Source organism: Molothrus ater, chromosome 3 (assembly GCF_012460135.2).
Source record: "Molothrus ater isolate BHLD 08-10-18 breed brown headed cowbird chromosome 3, BPBGC_Mater_1.1, whole genome shotgun sequence".
Taxonomy (NCBI): Eukaryota; Metazoa; Chordata; class Aves; order Passeriformes; family Icteridae; genus Molothrus; species Molothrus ater.
Genome location: NC_050480.2, coordinates 51946088 through 51967456, shown reverse-complemented (window position 1 = coordinate 51967456; position 21369 = coordinate 51946088). Strand labels below are relative to the sequence as shown.

General features: G+C 44.5%; 1 protein-coding gene across 3 annotated transcripts in view; it reads left to right on the top strand.

Annotated features, from left to right (window-relative positions):
• Nucleotides 1-3364: 3364 nt before the first annotated feature.
• HIVEP2 (HIVEP zinc finger 2) overlaps nucleotides 3365-21369 on the top strand; it is a 136768-nt gene continuing 118763 nt past the window's right edge. For all 3 annotated transcript variants that reach the window (XM_036380979.2, XM_036380975.2, XM_054514414.1), the window contains exon 1: nucleotides 3365-3735. The gene's annotated coding sequence lies outside the window, so the exon portion shown is untranslated. The remainder of the gene's footprint in view (nucleotides 3736-21369) is intronic.

Sequence of the window (21369 nt, the reverse complement as noted above, 5' to 3'; positions counted from 1 at the left end):
ACCAAATTTTCAGAATAATTTATAGCATTTAATAATCTGTGAACATCATTGCTGAATATTATCATTGTATGCTGTGTTTGCTGTGAGCTGAAGCTGTCACGGCCAAGGTGCTTTCCAAGCATTAAGAATGACTTATTTTTTGATGAATCTGCAAAATCTATATTTAAATGACAGCTGTAAATCTTACATCTGAGACCTCCTTTAGTTATCTTCTTTGTTAGAGTGATAGTTTTATTAAATGCTGGGTGTAAACATAGAAAAAAAATCTAGAGGGAAATGACAGGATGGTATGAAGCAAGGACATCATCATTAAGTTACGTTGTTGCCATGAGTAGGCGAGAGAAAGTGATTCAGATGTCTGATGCCTCTCTGCGGAGTCAGTGGCAGGAGTCTGGGAGGAAAACTACCCTGGCATCCCAGCTGCAGTCCCCTGTGGGACAGTGCTCCTGCCTCCTGCTCCCCGTGGGAGGGGAAAGGGGCAGCGGTCAGGGATGAAGGTCAGTCTGTGCTCAGTTACACCCACTCCCCTATAACCGTGCACAAAGAGGGAGAGGGCTGAAGGAACCCTGTGAGGACTCCGAGCCTCTTTGGCTGGGGAGGTCTCCTCCAAGCTAAGGACCCTTGCAGCTGCAAGTTGTGCAGCCTGTCAAAACCTGCTCTGGGGCTTGAGCCAAACATATTTTGTGGAACAGTGAGGGTCTCTCTGTGAGCACAGGTATAGCTTCACTCTCTCCCCTGGAAACACCAATGTGCTGAAGAGTTGTAGCTCCAGCACATACCTTGTAGAGCCACAGTGAAGGAAATGGCTTTGGCTCAGATGGTGCAATACCAAGAGAATGTGGGAAAGCGCACACAGTATGGCTTCTTGAGGTAAACAATGTAATTGGAAAAAGACCCTTATTTTGAAAGGCATTATGGAGAAGCATTTTTTTACTTTGCTTTGAGACTGATCGTAAACAAACTCCTATTTTGAACACTGAACCTTGTTGCTGTACCTTCTGTAACAGTAAAAATGAACTTCTGGAGTCTTGTGAGAAGGAGGAGAGAGGATGACAACGCAGGGCATACACAAAGAAGTCAAAGGTGCTGGTCAGGAGTCTGCAGCCTCCCAGAGGGGAAGATACTGGCAGCCATCGTTTGGGGGCAGAGATAAATGCTGCTCTTGTAGCAGGATGGGAAAACCTCAATTTGAAACAAATCCTAAGCACTCCCATTTCCTATTGACTTATTCTAACATGACATCAAATAAAGATCACAAGCCCAAAGTCAATATGTTTGCTCAGACAGAATAATTCCAGTCAAACAATACTCAGTGTCAGGAATGACAGTATCACTTACACCAAAATCAGGAAAACAAAGACAGACATGCTCATGGATGTAACAAGGAGCAAAACCCTCTTTGTTCAGCCCTCTCAGTATTGAACATGCTTGTAGGAGCAAGCCTTATTTGTAAAAGAAGTCATAATTTATCATGAAATTATGGTCACATTATCCTGTGCCTATATAACTTGAGGGAAACCCCAAGAAATCCTAAGAGTATCCTGCATCTCCTGGATTGAGCAAAATGAAGCACTATGAACCTGACTCAGAGGTCACCAAAATAAACAGGAGCCAAAGACCACAGTAGCATGAGATTTTTATTAATGGATTCTATGCCCTTTTATGTCCCTGTATTGCCAGCTCTGAGCACTGAGTTGTTATTAGTCCCTAAAAGATACATGAACAACTTAAAATTATTAGCTACTAAAATTATGAAATAATGGTTTTATTTACTCTGGCATCTACCATAAGAACCATTGTTTTCAGGATTTATGTATAAACTTTTTCCTTTTCATCCACGAGACAGATTTTTTTCTTGATTTCAGTCAAAAGAATAATCTCAGATGCCAAGTATGACTTTTGATGTCACTGTAATGGTGCTGCGAGTTGGCATCACTTCAAATCAACTTCCAGTAACTTGTAAACGCGGCTGAATGGATTCCCCAAAAGAAAATTTACTCTGAAAAGTAAGTGAAGACCTGCTGTCAAAAACCCAGCGGGCGCCGGTGCCACGGCAAAGCCAAAGCAGGCGAGGCCAGGCAAGGGACCCCCGCACTGCCGGAGCGGCCGGGAGAGGGAACCAGCCGGTTGAGCTTCACTCTCCAAGCAGCCGTGGCAAATCTCAGGAATACAAACGCTGTTCCCCGGAATCGCGCTCAGGCTTAACTAACTCGAAGATAGTGTGAGCGGCAGGACCCGGGGCGTGTGTCGGTGCGGGACCAGGGCCGGGTTCTGCTTCGGCGAAGACTCCGAAAACCCGTGTTGGGTTCCCGACCACCGCGGAAGGGCAGAGGGATGTCTCAAGGAAGCACGGGTACCGCCTCGCCGGGCCGGGAGGGAATTTCCCCTGCAGCGCCTCTCTGCCCCGGGGCCGGGGGCTGCTGCGGGAGAGCGACCCCGCCGCCGGCCCCGGCCCGGCCGAGCCCCTCCCGCCGCCCCGGGCGCTGCGCGCCCCCATTGGCCGCGGGCAGCCCCGTGAGCGGCGGCGGCGGGGGCTGCGAGCCCCGTTACCCGGCGCGGCGCCGCGGCCGCCCGCGTCCCCCGCCCGCCCTCCCTCCCAGCGGCGCGGGTCGCTCCCGGGGCCGGCGCTTCGCTCCGCTCGGCCGCGGCGCTGGCGGCGGGCGGGTGTTGCAATAAATGCGTATGGCTGCGGCACAGCCCGGGGCGGCGCGGCGGGCTGCCTGCCCTCCGGGGCGGCGGCGAGCCCCGCCGGGCCGGCCCGATGCGCGCCCCTCCTCCGGGCCCACGTGCTGAGGGTGAGCGAGGGTCGGGGTGGTCCCCGCCCTGGGGAGACCCGGGCTCCGCTGCGCAGCCGGGGCCGGCGGCCGGCACGGGGAGCCCCGGCGGTGTATTGTTCTCCTTGACAGATAACGCGATCTCGGCCGGGCGAGAGCGAGGGGGTGGAGGGGCCGGGGGAGGGAGAGAAAGGAAGCGGAGGGAGGGGAGGGGGCAGGAGGATCCCGCGTCCTCGGAGGAAATTCTCAGGCCGGGAGGACGCACGGCTTGCGCACGGCAAGTCGGGACTGGCTCTCCTGGGAGTTCCCTCGGCGGGGAGGGGGAGGGGAGCGGCGATCTCCGCCGGCGGGGAGAGGCCGCGGCTTCGCCCTGCGAGGCCCTGCCTCCTCGGTGCGCGCCCTCCCCGGCGCGGAGCTCCCGCGGCTCCCGCCCCGCGCAGCTCCCAGGGCGGGCAGCGCCCAGCACCGCGCCCGGGAGCGCTCCCGCCGCCGCGCGGGGGGACCCGGTGACGTCACGGGCGGCGCGCTCCCCGCGCTCGCTCCGCGCTCGCCGCCCTGTAACTTCTGTTCTGGGAAGTGGTGCCAGGAATAGCCCGGCGGAGCCGCCTGCAGCGCGGAGCGCTCCCTCCCGCCGCGGCCAGGGCGGGCTGCGGCTCCCGGGCCTCCGCCTCTCCCCCGTGCAACACCAGCCCCTCCGCCACTGTCAGGGAGATGGTGATGAGCCTTTCCAAAAAGAGGGAGAGGAATGACCTGCCTTAAGATAAACGCGTGAAGCGGGCGCCCCTTGGCCGCTGGAATATCTCTGTCTGTCTTTATATATAAAGAAGCACCGCGAGCCGCCTCACTCCGGGCGAGCCCTTAGCAAAGGAGCAACACGAGCGCCCGGCGGGATCAGCAGCAGCAGCAACAACAACAAGGGCACCGGGAGGGCTTCCCTCCTTCCTCCTCGGTGATTTCCCAGGTGAGCAGCACCGGCTGCTGCGGGCAGCCCCCTCCTCCCTGCCCGCCGCTCATTCCCTGTCACCGGCACCAGCTGACAGCCGCGCCGGGGCGGCGGGGCTCGGGTGCGGGGCGCCGCGGGGCTGGGGTCGGGCCGCGGCAGGCAGGAGCGGGGGGGGTCCGTGGCCGGCGCTCCGAGTGCCGCCCGGGGCTACGGGGGTAAATGGAGGGCAAGGCGGCGGGAGGGCGCCGGCGGGGGAAGCCGGCGGGGCTGTAAAACCGCCGGACCGGTAAGTCACCTCTGTGGCGGCGGCTCCGGGCGCTGGCAGGCACCGGCACCGTCCCCGGGGCACCACGGCCGGCGGCCCTTCCCGCTGAGCCGGCGCAGGAGGGGGACACGGCGGGGACAGGCCTTTGTCGGTGACACGCCGTTAGGAAATGTGGGGAATACCCGGCTTGTAAGTGTATGCAGATGAGGAGAAGGCTGCCTTGCGTAATCCCCTCCTGCGGCGGGGAATGGGCATGGTCACCGCCGGGGAGAGGCGCCCGCGGGGGGGCCGACCCGACGGGGCACTCAGCGCGGCCTCCGGCGCCCCGGGAGCGGATGGGGGGGCACCGAGGCAGGGGGGGCGCCCGGGGCCACCCGGCGCGGCGGAGGACAGGGCGCCCGAGGGAGCGGAGGGAGGGGACGTGCCCCGGCTGCTAGCGCGTCCCCGCGGGGGTGCCGGACACGGGGGAAGTGCGTGTGTGTGCGGGGACACCCGGCACCGCGCCGGGGTGCGTGTGCGAGAGTGCGTGTGCGCGCTGCGCCGCGGTGACTGTTCCCTGAAGTGGGTGGGACGTTGGCCCGTTCCGGGAATGTTCCATGACGTGTAAACGCCACAGGAAGGGGGTTAACGAGGGGCTCGGCCGGGGCCGCCGCCGGGTCCCTCCCTTTCTCCCTCCCTCTGTCCCCCCGCCCGCCGGCGGGGCTGCCGCGGGGGCCGGCGGGGGCACGATCCCTTATGTAATGCGGGGTACGTGTGCGGCCGGCGGGGATTATGTAAGCGGCACATCCGCGCCTGTCGCATAGGATACACCACCGCACGCCGGCTCCGCGCCGGGAGGCGGGCAGGGACGGCGAGCTGCCCCGCCGCGTCCCCGCCGTGTCCCCGCCGCCGGGGTCAAGCGGCGGGGTGGGGGGGGAGGCGGGGGAAAGCCCCGGGTTATCCCGGGTCATGCCCCGCAGCCCGCCCCGACCTTCCTGCCGGGGGCTGGCCCGGCGCACGGCCTTCCCCTCGTGAGAGGGAGCCCGAGGCGGAGGGGACGGAGGGTGGGTGGTGGTGGTGGTGTCCGGGCTCCCGGTGCTGGGTGTCCCCAAGAACTCCGGCCCGCGGGGGGGAAGCCGGGGGGAGGCCCCGCCGCCCCAGCGCGACTGGCCCGGGGTCCCGGCCGGCCGCCGGCCAGCACATCTTGTCTCCGTGGGCAGGCGGCCGCGGCTCGCCCCGGGACAACGATAAACCTCCTCAGAGCTTAATTTCCCGGAAAAGGGTTCTGTTTTTCTTATTAGTTGGCACTAATGGTCAAACTTTTTTTTTTTGAGTTTTTTTTTTTTTTATATGATAGTTGCAGAAATGAAACTTCTGCTGAAACACTAAAGAGTTGGGGTTTTTTAGGCAATAGTTCTTAAAAAGCTTTTAAACTAAAGTAATCGAAATACTAATGAGGTTCAGCAGAAATGTTTAGCTAAATAGTTTCTCTCGTCTCATTTTAAAGTGAAGCCTACTTTAATATTAAATCTGTCTGGGTTTGTACATTATTAAATAATAGAGGGGACACTAAACGTTTTATGCTGACTTACTCAAGGGTGTCACTTTTTCTTTATTTTTCTTTTTCTAATGAATTTATACTGAGAGCTATTACGAAAGAAGTAAACAAAGTGGTCAGGGTGGCAGAGGAGAAGCATTGCTGGCTAGGTCTGTATTTCTCTGCTTCCCGGAGCTGCGTGTGCGGGCGAGTGTTCGTGCAGCTCCCAGCGCAAGGGGGCTCCGGTCATCATCGTCAGGAGTTCTGGGGACACCGGGTAATTGGAGTAATTAATAGATTAAAGGAACTACTGGTCTAACGAGGTACAAATTCATTGGGCCCAGTTTTAAGTTCTGTTGTTGTGGATTACCACGGACTACCAGAGGAATTTGATCCCCAGGTTATCAGGACGCAGTGTGGAATCCTCAATATTTTTGATAGTGAAGATGATATACAGACATGCTGAAAAAGTGCATCTGTTTTTCAAAGATAGGACAGTCTCTGCCTGTTGGATTTGCAACACATGGACGTATTTAGATAGATGCAGTATATCCTGGCGTTTATATTTATTTACACTTAGATGTTAAATCTTTACTGATCGTTCCACTCAGGAGATATTTCTGAAACTTCAGGTATGGATTAGCTGAAACTTTCTTCAGTATTTTTTTTGCTTGGTCTCACTTCTCAAAAAGTCAAGTGTTGTAGAATAGGCTGAGAGGGTTTTTTCACGTGAGTTTTAAGAAGTACCACTGTCATCTGCAAATGTGTTGAAGATTGCTGTGGTTTTCAGCTATGCAAAGGCAGCAGTAATACGGTACAAAATCAGTGTGCCATTACTTTTGTTGATCGAACAATCCGCATTTTTAATGTTTTGTATCTGTTGTGTTGATGTTTTTTTCCAATGGCTGTTGGGCATAGCAGTTTTCTACGTCCTGACTGAGGTGACTTCTTAAAACCTCACTGCTATGGATTAGGATAGAATCGAGCAGCACTTGTCCCAAAGCACAAATGTAGAGGACTTTTAACTGTGTATCTAAGTCGAATTGTGTGGCAACAGTGCAGAATGCTTCTTTATAAAGGCAGATTATTAGATTCTCAAGTGACTAGATTGCCTCATATGTGAGATCTGTTTACAAACCTTCTTGTTACTATGAAGACAAAACAGAGAGCCATATGCATTCATGTGGTCCTTGCTGAATAATGGTACATGTGTCTACTTGAGTGTTTGGCAGTATATCATGTTTAGTTTATGTGGTGGCACCCTACAAGGCTATTCTTTTTTGACTTTTAACTATTTCTCATACCATTGGCTGTACTTAGTTATGTGAGCAAATTTATGACCCTGGTCTGCATGTTTGTAACTAAGCTGGACGTTTTTAAAGCAGGACATTTATTGTTGAGCATTTTGCCAAACTTCTTTGCTTATTCATTTATTTAGGTGCTTAAAAAAAAAGAATAAAGGTGAATTGGATTTAAACAGAAGTGAAAGTAATGAGTACCATTTTGTATGTCCCTCTGCTCATCATTTTTGGTCAACAGCAAAGGGTAGTTACTGTTACTGCTTTTGTAGTTTAACCATATTGGGTAAGGTAGTGCGAATATAGGAGCTGTGTGCCTGGCTGAAGTGGTTTACTTAGTGAAACACTGCAATACTTACCCATCAAAGAGAAAAATGCTTGCTATTTAAGAGTGTTCCTGTGTACAAGTCATAGTAATGTATAAGTCACAGTAATATGACTTGGGTTATGAAATATGGCTTGCCATCCTTCAAATTTGAGTGTGGTGGGGTTTATAATAAGCTGTGGTTGGTTATATTGATAGTTATCTGTACAGCTCAGCAAGTACTACCTGCTTATAGTTGATTCTGCCTAAGATTGCAGGTAAATTGCCAGAGCTGAGTACTGGCTTCCTCTGCCCCATCATGAATCAGGCCCATGAAAAGTTGGTTCTTCATGTCAATGTTCTTCACACAGGGTAAAGAGAAAATGTTTTATCCGTTTTACCTCAGACTGTCAGTATGTGGCTTTAAATTATTGGTCCTCCAAGCAGAGGAATGCATAATTATTATTATTCTTATGGGTTAAAGGCTTCAGGAAGAGTTAATTGTTAATACTTTTGGGAGTTGAACAGCAGTGTTGAGTGCAGAGGCTGCATACCTTTGTTATTTGAAAAAGGTCCGATAAGTTACAAGGAAACTGCTTTAAAAATTCTCTTTTTTTAAAGAGGCAGGTTAATTTTCTCAGGATTTCTTAAACAGCATCTCTGAAGTAGCAAGCTACAGATTAAATATTTTTTTAGTTATTTGGCTTTCTTCTGTAGTTTAACCATTTGTTTGTTGAAGATTTTTTTTGTTTGGTTGGGTGTTTTGGTTTTTTGTTTTTTCTTTTCTTTTTTTTCCCCCTTCAATAAAATATCTAGCAGTTGCTGAACAAGTAAAGAAACAGCAAGGGGAAGTGTAAGCTAGATGGAAAATACAGAATGGTATTTTTCACACATTCAGTCAGTAATTTGGGATGCTACATTTAAATAAAGCAGCACAGAATTATGATAGAACAATGAAAGTTTCAAGCTGGTTGTACCATTCTGATGCGAAATAGCAACTTTGCACAGCCTTTTTTCTCTTCTGGGTGCTTAAAAATTTTCGTAAGACTTTGCAACGAGTCCCCTATTTCAGCAGGAAATATTAAAAAGCAGTTCATTGCAGCCATAATTTTAATTCTCAGGTGAAATTAGGACTTGTGAAAATGCTGGTCTGACAGCCTGAGAGAAAAAATCCACTGTAAATAGAAATATTAGAAGTTTTTCCATGATAACCAAGTAGCAAGCCCCTGTTTAGACTTCAAGAAATCATTAGTGAAATTAAAGACTATATTAATGTCTGGAAATATCTGGGGGTTTTAAATATTTTTTCTTTTTACTAAAATAGCAAGTGGGAGGTACCATGGACATCTTATTTCACCATTCTGCTTTGTTCATAGATTAAACAATTGGCTTTACCCTCCTTACTCATTCGTAGTAGGTTGTCCCCAGTAAGCTTTGTCCCTGAGAACTCTCTTTCCCAAAGCTATGAGCCTGGAAAACGTGCGGGAGGATATAGGTAGGGGGAACAATCTTATACAGTGTTTCAAAAGCCCCAGTGTAGAATAAGACATTAAAGTACCATATGCAATTTAGTCAGGAATCGCTTGCCTTTTTCTATTGTCTTGTGATTAAATTCTTGCCATCGTTGATATGGTCTAAACATAAAAGCTTCTTCTTGCTCTGAGGAGGTATTGGAATTTTGGGTGCTTGTTTTCATTTGTCTTTCAGGCACATTATGTGTATCTGCAAAATGGTCACTCTGTTCTCTGTATGCCAGGGTAACAGCAGTGGGGTGTGGACCACTCTGGTTTTGGTTACAGCATTGCTTATGTTTCCGTATTTCCTTGTTCTGCTCTGGATGTGTCTCTTTTACTGTTTTTTGAACCTGGATATTGCCTTTAACTTGAATAAGAAAAAACCTGTGCCTGCTTTTTCCCTGCCTTCACTTTCTCTGGATGGGAGTCTCAGGGCAAGCCTACCCAAGAGCGTACGACTTGGGTGCTTTTCTGAAAGTATTGCAGTGTATAAACATGGATTTAATTATCTGATGTAAATTCCCCTGGTACATGGTGATACTGATATGACCAGTTTGTATAGTGATAATATCCCCTTTTTCTGAGTTTGTTTATGCACATTCTATCGCTGTCAGTGTAAACTTGGTCTCAGCAGAAAAGTTCCTTCTAAGTATGACATGGTAACCACAAGTCGTATAATAATGTAGTAGGTAATGAGTTTATGGCCACTTGATATACACATGGGTTTGTTTCGTTGCGCCTCAGTTTGTGTTTTACATAGAATTATTTTCTTGGTTTTCTGTTTTGTTTTTTTTTTTCCTGTTAGTTGATAGTTCTGCCCTAATACATTACCGAGCTTGAAAAATGCAATTCATGTACAAGAAATTTGATCCTGCACACCCAAAAAAAGAATAGTAAAGAATACATCTGTTCTCAAATGTGGAAGTTCACTTAATTGCAACTAAAGTAACTCCTAATGAACTGCTGCAGCTCTGGCTAAAATCTTGGATTTATGTAAGTTGCAAAAAAGGTGGGGAGAAGAATGTACAGTATTTTTTGAAAGGCTTAGCTTAATTGCTGTTGTGTCATACAGGAGAAACTCAAGGTTTGACTGCTACAGAGAGTTTCTCTTTCAGGTAGTAGTTTGTTGGAAATTTCATACAAAGAAAAGCAGTTAGGTAATTTGCATGTATAGTTCAGTTTAATAGAACAGTAAAAACTAGAGGAGGGAACAGGAATTGAAATTACAGTGTCAGGTGACATTTTAAAAGTAATGCAATAGAGTAGAGTTTGACCCTCTTCATAAGAAAATACTCAAAAAAAAATGAAGCAGAAAAGTTCCAAGTTGTTTTCTGTAATTTATGAAGTTTAGACTTTTGTGGCTACAGAGAGTAGTATTGCTAAAGAAATGTAAAAAGCTGAAAGAAAGTTCTAACTGCACAGTGTAAGATATAAAACATTAGAGAATGTTGTTGAAATAATATTATTTATTGAGCAGGTTTTTCATAGACCAACATCTGTGCTTAGGTAGAAAGGAGCTCTAAGTTTAAAAAAATCTAATGGCATAGGATCAGGGTTATCAAAATTAGTCTTATTAGACAGTGGGGTTTTGTTACATGTTGGTGTGGTTTTTTTGTTGTTTTTGTTTATTTTAATAAGATAAAAGTCCCAGTTCTCTGTATTTATGTATTTGTGTTTGTGGCTTCCATTAAAACAAAACATGTGTAGTGCATCAAGAAAGAATAGTATGAAATAATAACCGAGGTTACCCTTCCTTGACAACAAGATGTGACACTAGTTAGTTAGAGCAAAAACTATTCAGTTTAGACCAAAGTCAGTATTCAACAGAGACCTAAGTTGCTGGCATCTATTACCAGTCTCACAGGTCAGTGTAGTTCATTTTGTGTGTAGTGTGCTTACAAAAGTTCTAGAAGTATGTGGAGTTTTATGTTGTTTGTCTCTCAAAGACAGCTAAAATAAATAGTTCAGTTAGCTGAAAAATAATGTCCTTATTTGCTTTTAACTGTTGTCAATTTTTCTGAGGACTGGATGTGATTTCCCTTCTTTCTGCACAAGCCTTAGCAATGAAAGAGACGCCCTAGAGCATCGTGCAGGCCCATGGTTCACTGACACCTCTGCATGCTGACAGTGTTCGACTGAGTCCTGTGTGACACCTGTGAAACACTGATTCATCTTGAGAGTTGAATTTCTAAAACTGCTGTGTTAATGTTTTAGAAAAGAAAATCGAATACACTTCATGGTCTTCTGTAACAATAGAAATGGACAATTTTTGACTTTTTTCCATTTAAAATCAGTTATGTTTATGAATGCAATTTCTGAAACTGTTTATGAAAAGCCTTTTAAGTGCATTTGTCTGAAGTAAAATAGTTCTTTAGTGAAAAAGGCACTTATCTTTGGCAGGACATTCATAGACTCCTACAGCCAAATTCCCCGTCCTGTATAAGTCAAAAAGGTTTCTACAGTTTGGTAGAAACTGTAGGATTAAATATCAACTATGAGACTATAAAGTTGGACATCTTCCTGCTGTCTTGATATGATAATCTGTTTTGATCACCAGGTGAGGCTGTAATACTAGGCTCTTTGAGTAAGAGATTTTGCTTTAAAATCTCTTCAAAGCTATGTGAATTTAATTTCTTCCAACATTCTTAGTAAATTCATGTCAAACAAAACTTGCAGTCTGTTCCATTATTTTATGCTTGGTCCTGCAATAGTTGCAAAATCCCTTTAAAAGTTAGTGAATATTTTCACAGAACTGCTTGGCTAGAATATTTGATTTCTTAAGGTTTAAATAATGGATAAGCTACATGTATTTAATTTGTGAGGTACAGTTGAATTTTGATACAGGCTTAGCAAGATGTTACTGATACATCTGAAGAAATTTGTGGAAAGTGTAAGGGTAGGAGTAGTTTGTATAATGCGCTTAGGAGGAAATGATGTTAGTGAAATACAAACTGACAGAAAGGTATTTGTTTTAGAGTGATACCAAACACAGTGTTGCTATCTCTGCAGTTGGTTTTTATGGTGGAAAATGTTGGGATCAAGAGGACACTGAAATTGGTCCAGTCATGTTTGATATGTAATATATTTTTAATCTCTGATTTACCTGATTACGAATTAAGTGCACAAATTGTACTCATCTTTGACCTAATTTATTGTAGTGAGTAATGTTAATTATTGGTGAAGAACTTTATAGTCAGCCACGCATTAGTAAAACTACTGCATGATTTGGAGTAATTAGTAGGGCAACTCTGAGTCAGCTATTTTTTTTCTAAACAAGTAAGGTGGTAAATTGGAGCTGATATATAGTAGTAGGACAGCACTTTTATTTGGTCTGACAGGACTTTGGTCTGTGAAATGTGGGGAGGCAAAAGGATGACATACAATACGTTCATTTGCTCTGCTTTGTTTTTTAGCTCAGCTCATATAGTTGTTCAGTGATTCTATTAAATTAGTGATCTCTTCATGGGAAAAATTCAACCACTGTTTATTAGCTATGACAGGCTTGAAGGAGAGGTGAGAAAGTAATACAGAAGAGAGTAGAAACATACCAGGTCTTCCAAATTTTTGTTTTGGAGCAAGGACAGGATGTGTTTACATGTCACCTTGGAAATGCTTGTTTTGCTTCTGGGTTGTACAGATCACCTCATGCGAGGCTGATAGACCCAAATGCTCCATGATGGGAGGCTGGACTGGACACATTCACTTGTGAAAGATGAGTGTACAGGAAGAACCTTTGCTTTAGTTTTGGTGTATGTCCTCTGTGTGATGCTTTATAGTGGTGTGTCTGGGGTCTTGGCTAATTCTTCTGTAGGAACAGTGAAGTAGCTTGCAGCAGATGCACCCTGACTTCCCTTCCCCTGCTCCCCAGATCACCCTGTGCATGGCAGGAAAGAGAAAGACACATGGGACGATGGAGTTCCTTTATGCACACATCTTCAAAACTTCAGTGTAGCTCATTTTCCACAAATTGAGTGAATATGAGAGAAACCTTTTAATTTTCTTTCTCTTTCTCACTCACAACCTTATTAATTAAGGAAGAAAACAGGGATGTTAAATACACAGTTTTGGATGTATGCTGGTTGAGGATGAGGCTTTGAGGGGAAGATAATAAGATGGGGATGGGAGGTTTGAATGTGATTGACAGTGGATTATAATTGCCTACTGGAAGTTATTTTTATCAGATCAAGTGTCCCTCTAACCTACAGAATTTTAGTAAAACAGTCTTTAGAATCCCTGTCCCTTCTCAAGTCATACAAGCATGCATCACTGAGTAACTAAGATCCTATGGAAGGCCCATTCAGGGATACAGTGGTAACATCCTCTAACTTCCCACTTTGACATCTCCACAGGTAGCTTGCGCACAGAATATGATGCTTCTTACCTTGCTCAGTGCTTGAAGGTAGTTATTTTTACATTTGCTTATGCATGGTTTTGATTTAATTTCTTTGCAGTATCATTTAATCTCCATAGTTCAACCCACTTAACTCCCAAGCAGGGGAGTAAATGAAACTAATTTTGATTTTCTTTTTTTCAGTCAAGTGGGTTGTCTGGTGAGCCAAAAGTGTAATAAGTACATTTGATGGCTGTTTACAGATTCACATGCTAGAAAACAACCGTGTTTCAGTTTCCTTGCCTAATTCAGTGTCACATGTAGGTGATGGGATTATACTTGTCTTTTCATCTCAACCAAAAATGCATTTTTTTGGTTCCTGCTTTGATGCTTTCCCATAAAAATGAACATATTACAGCAGAAAATGTAGAGGGTTTGCCACATTGTATGAAGAAATATTTAAGAATGCATGTCTAATTGTATACATCTAGACTCATGTACATATATGTGATCATAGCTTTTACCTCTAGTCATGTCCTGTCTCCTTCATAGAACAATATACCTGGAATAATTTCATGAGAGCTCATGGTTGGAGGTCTGGCTTGTTTGTCACTGGGAGGAAGATTTGTCCTGGATTCCATGTAGGTTCAACTTCTGCTGCTGGTTAACTATCAAAGGAAATATTTTAAATAAATAAATTTATTTGAATTATTTATGTATGACTGTTAGCATTTGTTTCACAAGTGTCTATGCAGATGCATTTCTAAAATGTTATCCACTGCTTCTGGTGCTCTGCTGTCAGGAGGGTGCAGCAGGATTAGTAAGTGAGCATGGCCCCATTTAGCTGCCTTTGACTGACTCACCAAGGTCTTGTTGGACCCCATAAGGATGTTTGCCTTTAAGCTGAAGCACTTTGAATTCCTTTTACATCCTCATATTTCTGAAGGACGTAGTCACATCACTCTGTCTGCTCAGAAGGTGGAAGGGTCATTCCCCAGGCCCTGTCATGGGTGGTGCCTGACACTTTTAGTGTCACCTTGAGCAGGGTGCTCTCTGAGCCTTGCTGCTCTGCTGGGACACGCACCTCCACACTGCGGCTGAGCTGGTGCTGCGGCTTTCTTGGTTCTAGGAAAGTGACCAGAAAGTCAATCCATGAGCAGACTAACCACGCAAATAGGCGGTGGAAATCAAAGCTATCCTAAAAAGCATCGTGCCAACACGGATCTTGTTGCTGGAGCTTCGCTTTCTCTGGAGCCAACACAAAACTGTCTTGCCCTCATCTCACAGTTTTCTAATCAGTGCCCCATATCGGAGAAGATGACACCAAACTGTGCCTGGCACAGCTTGTGAAACCATGTGAACTGCCTTGTCTCTTGTGAATATAATGAAAAGTCTGTCATTTGGGATTGTGTCCTGACTAATAAAAGTGCAGAATGGGAAGTTATTGATTTTGACTTTTTTTTTTTCATGAGGCCAGGATTTTGCCATCAGCTGTAGGTAGGACTTGTACTGCTGAAATAGTGCTTCTCGTGACTGTCTCAGCCTATAAATGGAAACCTTCAGCATGCAAGGTTTGCGTTTCATTGAATATAGTAACACTAGGTGAAACTGTTGGAAAAACTGTCTACATGGAATCAGCCTCTGGATACTTCAGGCAGAGAAGACCTACAAGGAAAGGCACTCTCAACAGAAATGATCTTTACATTGCCAGATGGTATAAGGTATTTTAGAAAAAAAAATTATACATTATGTACCCCAAGGTGCTTTCATGTGATTTGAATATAAAGTACATGAAGTTGGAGGTGAAAGTGTTGCAACTGACTGGCTTAGAGCTGTGGTTTTAGCTTTTTTTGGTTATTATTTGTAGTTATAACCCAGCTGAAAAAGAAACTTGCTTGGAGCCAGGGCTGTATCTTGTCCTGTGTGCTTCTCTCCCCAGTGAAATGCCATTATTTGGTTTTGGAATGATTAAGGTTTGAGAAACTTGCATTTAATTTCAGTTTGTGTATGATGACCTGTTTTATTTTTATTTTTTTAATGAGGTCTGATGCCTGCTTATTTCAAGTGACATAATTTGAAAGGTTTTTTGGGTTTTTTTTGTCTGTTTCCATTATGGTTCAGAATAAAAAGAAAGATGAAGCAATCTATACAAAGGGTTTGCATGGTTCTAGTGTCATGTTTCCTATTGGTGTATTTCACCTGCCCTATGTATCTGCTTCTCCATCTGTAGCCCAGTAGCACCAAACTGAATTAGGTTATCCTTGATAATGGAGTTTTTCTTTGCAGTTCCCCATTTTTGGATATAGTTTAAAATAAAATTTTGCACCTTATCTGATGGGTGGATTAGAGGGGAGATGAGCTTTTTTTTTTTTTTTAACAGTACAAACAAAATAAAAAAGGAAGAGGAAAAAGCCTAGTTCAACGAAAGCTTATGACATGGTTCTAGAATGCATAACCCTGGGCAAAAAGGGCCAGTTATTGGAGTAGTTCTTGAGTAACCTAATTGTTTGATAAGGATCCTTGCCTGTTTAAGTTGTTGTTGATTGTTGGAAATATTCCATTTCTAAATTTGTGCCTTATTGCATACCCTAAGGTATGTGTACAACCCACTGTAATTGCACAGTTTATTATTTTATTAATGAGAGCTGTGATAAAGTGTTGGCTCACAAATCCCCTCCAGTCTGGGTACAGTCTCCTAATTGCCCAAGGTTCTGTGATTCTGTCCTTTGTTCTGGGGTTGGTGACAGGGAACACAAGCAGATTCTCTGTAAGCATGGTTTACAAAACTTAGACCTTGCTCTAAAGCCTGTGTTTGGTGTGATAATGCAACCAAAGTCTGGAAAGGCCGGATACGTTTTTTAACACACACATTATGAATAACAATAGAAGCGGCAGAAGGAAATTCTTACTACATAATCCTGAGTACCTGAGACTTTGCCAGCTGGAAGGAGAGGCCTGCACACCTAACTTGGCCTTCTAAACCATAACAGAGCACCCCTTAGCAGTTCTTTGATCTGGGTCTCTCCTGCCTGCCTCTTTGCCCAAGTGGCTGGAAGGCGCTCGCTTTATTTGCTGTAAGGCGCACAACAGTGAGCAAGCACCTGGCATGCAGCAGCAGCTCCTGTTTTTCATGTGCCTCAAGGGCAGCAGGCGTACTAGGGAGCTTGTTCCCATGTTCTGGAAGCTATTTCTGTTTGCTGATCCTAGATCCACGGTACAAGAGAAGGGAGCAGCAGCAGTGGAGGTGTGGTCTGTGGAGTAGATGGGGAAATCCAGTTTACTGTGTCTGTAACTCTGGAGACAAAACTTTCCCGTAAAAACCCATAGCAAAACACCACATCCTCAAACAGCTAGCGCTTGCTCCGCAGCATGGCCCAGCCCAGCTTTCCTGGTACACTGTGAACCTCTGACCCTGGGTTTGCAACATTTGGGGCGCTCTCTGAGGGCCTTGTGGCAGGTCGGGTAACCCCAGCCCACAGCACGGGGGGATGGCGATTCCCACTGAGCGTATCGCAGGCTGCCTCCTTACTGTGGTGGCTGGTGCAGTTTTCCACAGCTTCTGAAACTGCTCATTACTGAACTTGGCTCTTCTACAAGGGCTTTTCTTAGCTGTAGCCCCTGTGGCTTGATGCAGCATGCTTTTCTGGAGGAACAGATGGTATATTGCGTAGAAAGTTACTGTATTTTTATATCACTGGATTGTATTTATTTATATTGCTCTTCGTCTTCCTCTCTTTTTTTTAAGGTGTGCATATAGGCCAAGTGCAGAACTTGGAATCAGTACTAGGTTTGCCTTCGGTATATTCAGCTTTATATTTGTGTAGGAGTGCAGTGTTTTACACTGAGTAGGGTGTGCTCTCTGAAGTTTTAGGAGACAGATTTTCATCATTTGGATGGAAATTAGTTCAAAATACTGCAAGGGGAAAAAAAAACATTTTCCCCTTAGAATTAAGAAGACTTTTAAAAGAAAAAGTCAATATCTTCTTAAACAAGCTTTGTGCTGACTGAAGTACAGTTTAGTTTTTAAGTAAGTCAGTAGATGTATTTTCTGTATCTAATCTTTGTTTTTTTAATTGATATCATCTGGTCAATTTGAGTGAAAATGCTATTCCCATAAGAAAAATATTTATTCTAAATATTATTGTTGCCTAGGATCTTGTTGAATTAATGGGATACAGAAGCAGTCAAGTTGATTTGATATTTTTAAGATTTTTAAAGTGTTTTCTCTTTGTTTCCATGAAGGCAGTTTAAATAAGTATTTTAGCAATTGCTTTTGGTTTCTGGAAATTAGGTTACTTATTGTTGAAAACTTCAGGTTCCTAAATATGTGTTTCAGATCTGGTTTGTCTTGATTAGACATATGAAATAAAATATAAATACTCGGTGCAACAAAATAAGAGCTTGGCTTTTCTCCCACTTAGCTTCCAGGACTTAATGTGTTTTGCCCAAAGAATCTCCATTAGCCATTGCTTATAAAAGGTAGTTACAATCACAGGGTTTTGGTACCACTTAGCCAAAGCACTTTATATATAAACTTCTAATGTGAATATAGACATAATTATATATTTAGATGTCTACATATTGTTTTGTATCTATACACTCCCATGTGCACAAGTGTGTATGTAAATGTGTATAGACACACCACAGACACAAATACACTCCTACACTTTGTCTCTACGGACGCTCACACACATCTGCACTATATGGGATCATCCCATTTCAAGTTTAATGTTTTCATCCTAAACCAAATCCTTACCATAGAATTAAAATGCTCCTCTTGGCAATGTAACATTTTCCCAGTAGCTTCTGAATGGGAGGGAGGCTGCTCGTCCTTATGCCTGAAGATCCCCTCACATACGTGGCCTGAGAGACCAGTGCTGGTGGCAGTGTCCTGCTGGGGCAGGAGAGCATGGCATGGGGCAGCTGAGTGCAGTAAATGAGGAGACAAAATGCTGGGGAATACTTTGGGAATTTCATTGGTGGTTGGATTGTGCCCTTCAGCAATGGGCAGACTCTCCTCCATTCTGTACTGCTTACTTAGGCTGAACACCAGGTTCACAGTGAAAAAAAAAAAGCCCTCCCTGCTCCCACTTCTGTTTTTTGCCACATATATTTTGAAGCTAAATAATGACCTGCTATCAGGTGTTTTGGCAGCTTGGACTTTGTCATCTTTGTTTGCCTCATTTTCGTTATAAAATTGGTGCAGGATATTTGAATTATCTGCTTGTAGGATCGTTTGAGAGAATTCACTTAGTGACATGACAATTCAACAACAAAAAATTGCAGGATAATGGCTTTTCTACTTGCACTTCTCTTCAAATGGAAGTGAAAGAGTTATAAAAACCTTGTACATAATTTGATTCCCAAGTAATACACTATAGTGGCTTTGTTAAAAGTCATTGTGCGGATGTGTTGTAAAGGGTAAAAGTGTAACTGAGTTCGTAGGGATCACTAAAGGTGTTAGATACTTTGTAAGTAGCCAACTTTAAGAGTTGTTTTCCACATGTATTTGTACCTACCACAACCACTACCTGTTCTGGAGTGAAAAGGCAAGTGTTTTCATCAGTGTAGCCAGGGCACTGCTAGTGAGTTCGGGTCACAGTTTGCATCTGTCTCTTTGCAATAAGTTTCAGCCATTTCATTAATAAAACCCAATACAATACATACAGCTCTTTAAAAATATTAGGGTCATATTTGGATATTGCAGAGAGCATATTCCACTTTCTGACCTCAAACCATGGCAGAGATGGCTTAATACTTTGTCAACTAATGGGACAGTAAGATGTAATTACATGAAAATTAACTCTCAGGACATGGATGGGTGTGTGAATCCACTGCTACTCCTTGTTATATTCTGTGTTCTTTAGCAGACACTCTATTGCAACAGGCAGCCATAGGTGTGTGGCAAAAGCCTGTTGTGATACGGCGTGGCAGTGCCTGGTGGTTATGCAGCCTGGCCCCGTGCTGCTGCTGTGCCGTGTGCCAGCTGTCTCAGTATGGTCAGAAGTACAAATTGTTGGTGCATTTCCTTCATTCTTGGATATGGGTCTAAAAATAGTTGGCCAAGTTTGTTCTGAGTGAGCGCGGTACCAGGTGGTTGGATTTCAGAAAGTCGAACGGCTTTTGTATGTGTTGTTTAGGATGCAGTGCCCAGTGGAAACTTTCTTACAGTACTTTTGAAGATTCATCCCCTTTTTCCTTCTCTCAGGAGATTATTCACTACTTACAGCCACTGCTGTGTATAATATGGGCAGGACTTTGTTCCAGCAACCACAGTTTTAAGGGTGAGATTCTGATTACTTTGACTGGGCTAATCCAAACTGTCTTCGCTGCAGTGGATGACTGTGTACTACAAATCATTGTCAACACCAAAGACTAATTTCTCTGCTTTTTTTTTTTTTTATATTGAAAAGAGTCCTGATTTTTAGTGCCAGATTGACAACCTTCAGGATTAGGTTTTCAAGCTAATGTCAGAAAAAGAAGCAATAGGGGTTTTTTCATGCTACCTGGCAATGAATTCTAGAGATAAGTTACCTTTGAAAAATTTACCTTTAAAGGATAGGGTAGAAAACAACCAAACCAGCTCATATCCTTGTAGAATAATGTGTTTGAAAATATATCCAAAATGTTTCATTTATAAATAATTAAAATACTATATCTGACCTTATTTTAGTTGATCAGTTTTGGTTAGCTAGTGACACTGCTTATGTCCCATGAAAGATACAGTATATCCAAGATATACTGGTGATTCTCTAGTTTCAGCTGAATTACTAGGGCTGAAAACTGGCTTCAGTTCCCAGTGTGACCACAGGGTGGTTATTGCAGAAATAAGGCAAAAATACTCTCTTCAGGTAGTGATGATGGTATGAGAATTTAGAAGAGCATTTTCCAAACTCCTTGTTAGCTTTTTCACTGAGGTTTGTTAAGTACCTCTATTTGAAAAACAACTTCTATCAAGTGTAGCACTGCTGCCCAATCTGTCACATTCTATGTATGCTGGGACATGCTTATTGTGGAATGACTGCATTTATCACTGTGTTTTAAGTCATTGTTCAGAGACTATCAAAAATGGATCTAGAATGTGTCTCATGAGTGAGAATGTACTGTAAGCCTGTGCATCCCTCAGCCCCAAGAGAGGATCAGCTATAACCAAAGCATTTCCTACAGGTAGTTGTTCAGACTGCACTTTAAAGCTTCCAGTGATTGGTGGAGACTCTGAAACCTCCTGAAATTCTGACAGGAATCTCGTTTGGATTCTTGTCAATGCTTTCCATTTAAAAAGTCTTTCCAATATTTAGCTTAAGAAGGTAGTAATGGTGGGTAGGACTGCAATCCAGATTCCCCCTGTGCTTGCCAGCTATACTGATTCTCTTACATTTAGATGGACAGCCTGGCTGACAATCAGTTACCAAATGTTGGACATCCACATGCCACTATCCAACTCCTGCATCTTCACTGTTTTCCCTAAGGTGGGATCTTACCTGCTTCAGAAAGACAGAGGCATATTTGAAAAGAAACCTCTGTATTCACTCTGCCAGGATGTTGGCCATATCTGACAAGGGAATCCTGGAGTTTTACCCACTAGTTGTGCCTCTGATGCATTTACAAAACATGTTTTACTTCATGGGATCCAAAGCAATGTAAGGCTTGATTTCCAGATGCTTGTAAAAGTATGGGCTGCAGAAAAAAGCTTAGTACATTTTGATATTGTAGTAATATTTCATTCTACTTCTATATTGCAGTAATATTCAATCTAACAAGCTGTACAAGAAAAACAAGAGCAGCACGGCTCCTGAGCAAATATTGTTTCTAGTCACATACGATACTTTGCAGCTGACTGCTTAGCTGTTTTGCTATGCAAGTGCAGAGAACACTGTTAGCAATAAAGCCACTGCTGGTTTCTCCTCCCAAACCTCCCTCCTTGCGGTGCATTGGAAATGACTGAACTTTGGCCCTCAATCTGCTGACACCCTGAGGGAGCGTAAGTGTAATGACGTCTTTGCTTGTTTCAGCTGCACAACAGGAAACGCTCGTGGCCTCCCCTTCTTCCTGCTCTGAGAAAGTGCTGCTGCCTTTTTTTTTTTTTCTTCTTTTTTTTTTTCCCCCCCTCCCTTCCCCTGCAGTCGAATGGGCTGAGACCTAGTTTCAGGTCTGGGCTTGGCAGCCAGCTGGTGCTCGCACAGGCCCCCACTGCTGCTGCCTGCTCCCCAGGGCAGCCACTCACCTCCCTATTGCTCTGCTGGGGTGGTGATGCCAGAAATATGAGCTTTGTAATTTTCTTTTTATTTTTCCTTTTTTTTACCTCCTGGAGAAGTGACTGAGAAGAGAATACAGTTATGTGGCAATTGCTTGCTCCATGGAGTGTGTCACTGGACACAGCTGAGCTGCAAAGACCAGGATGGTCAGGTGATGATTTGCCTTGGGG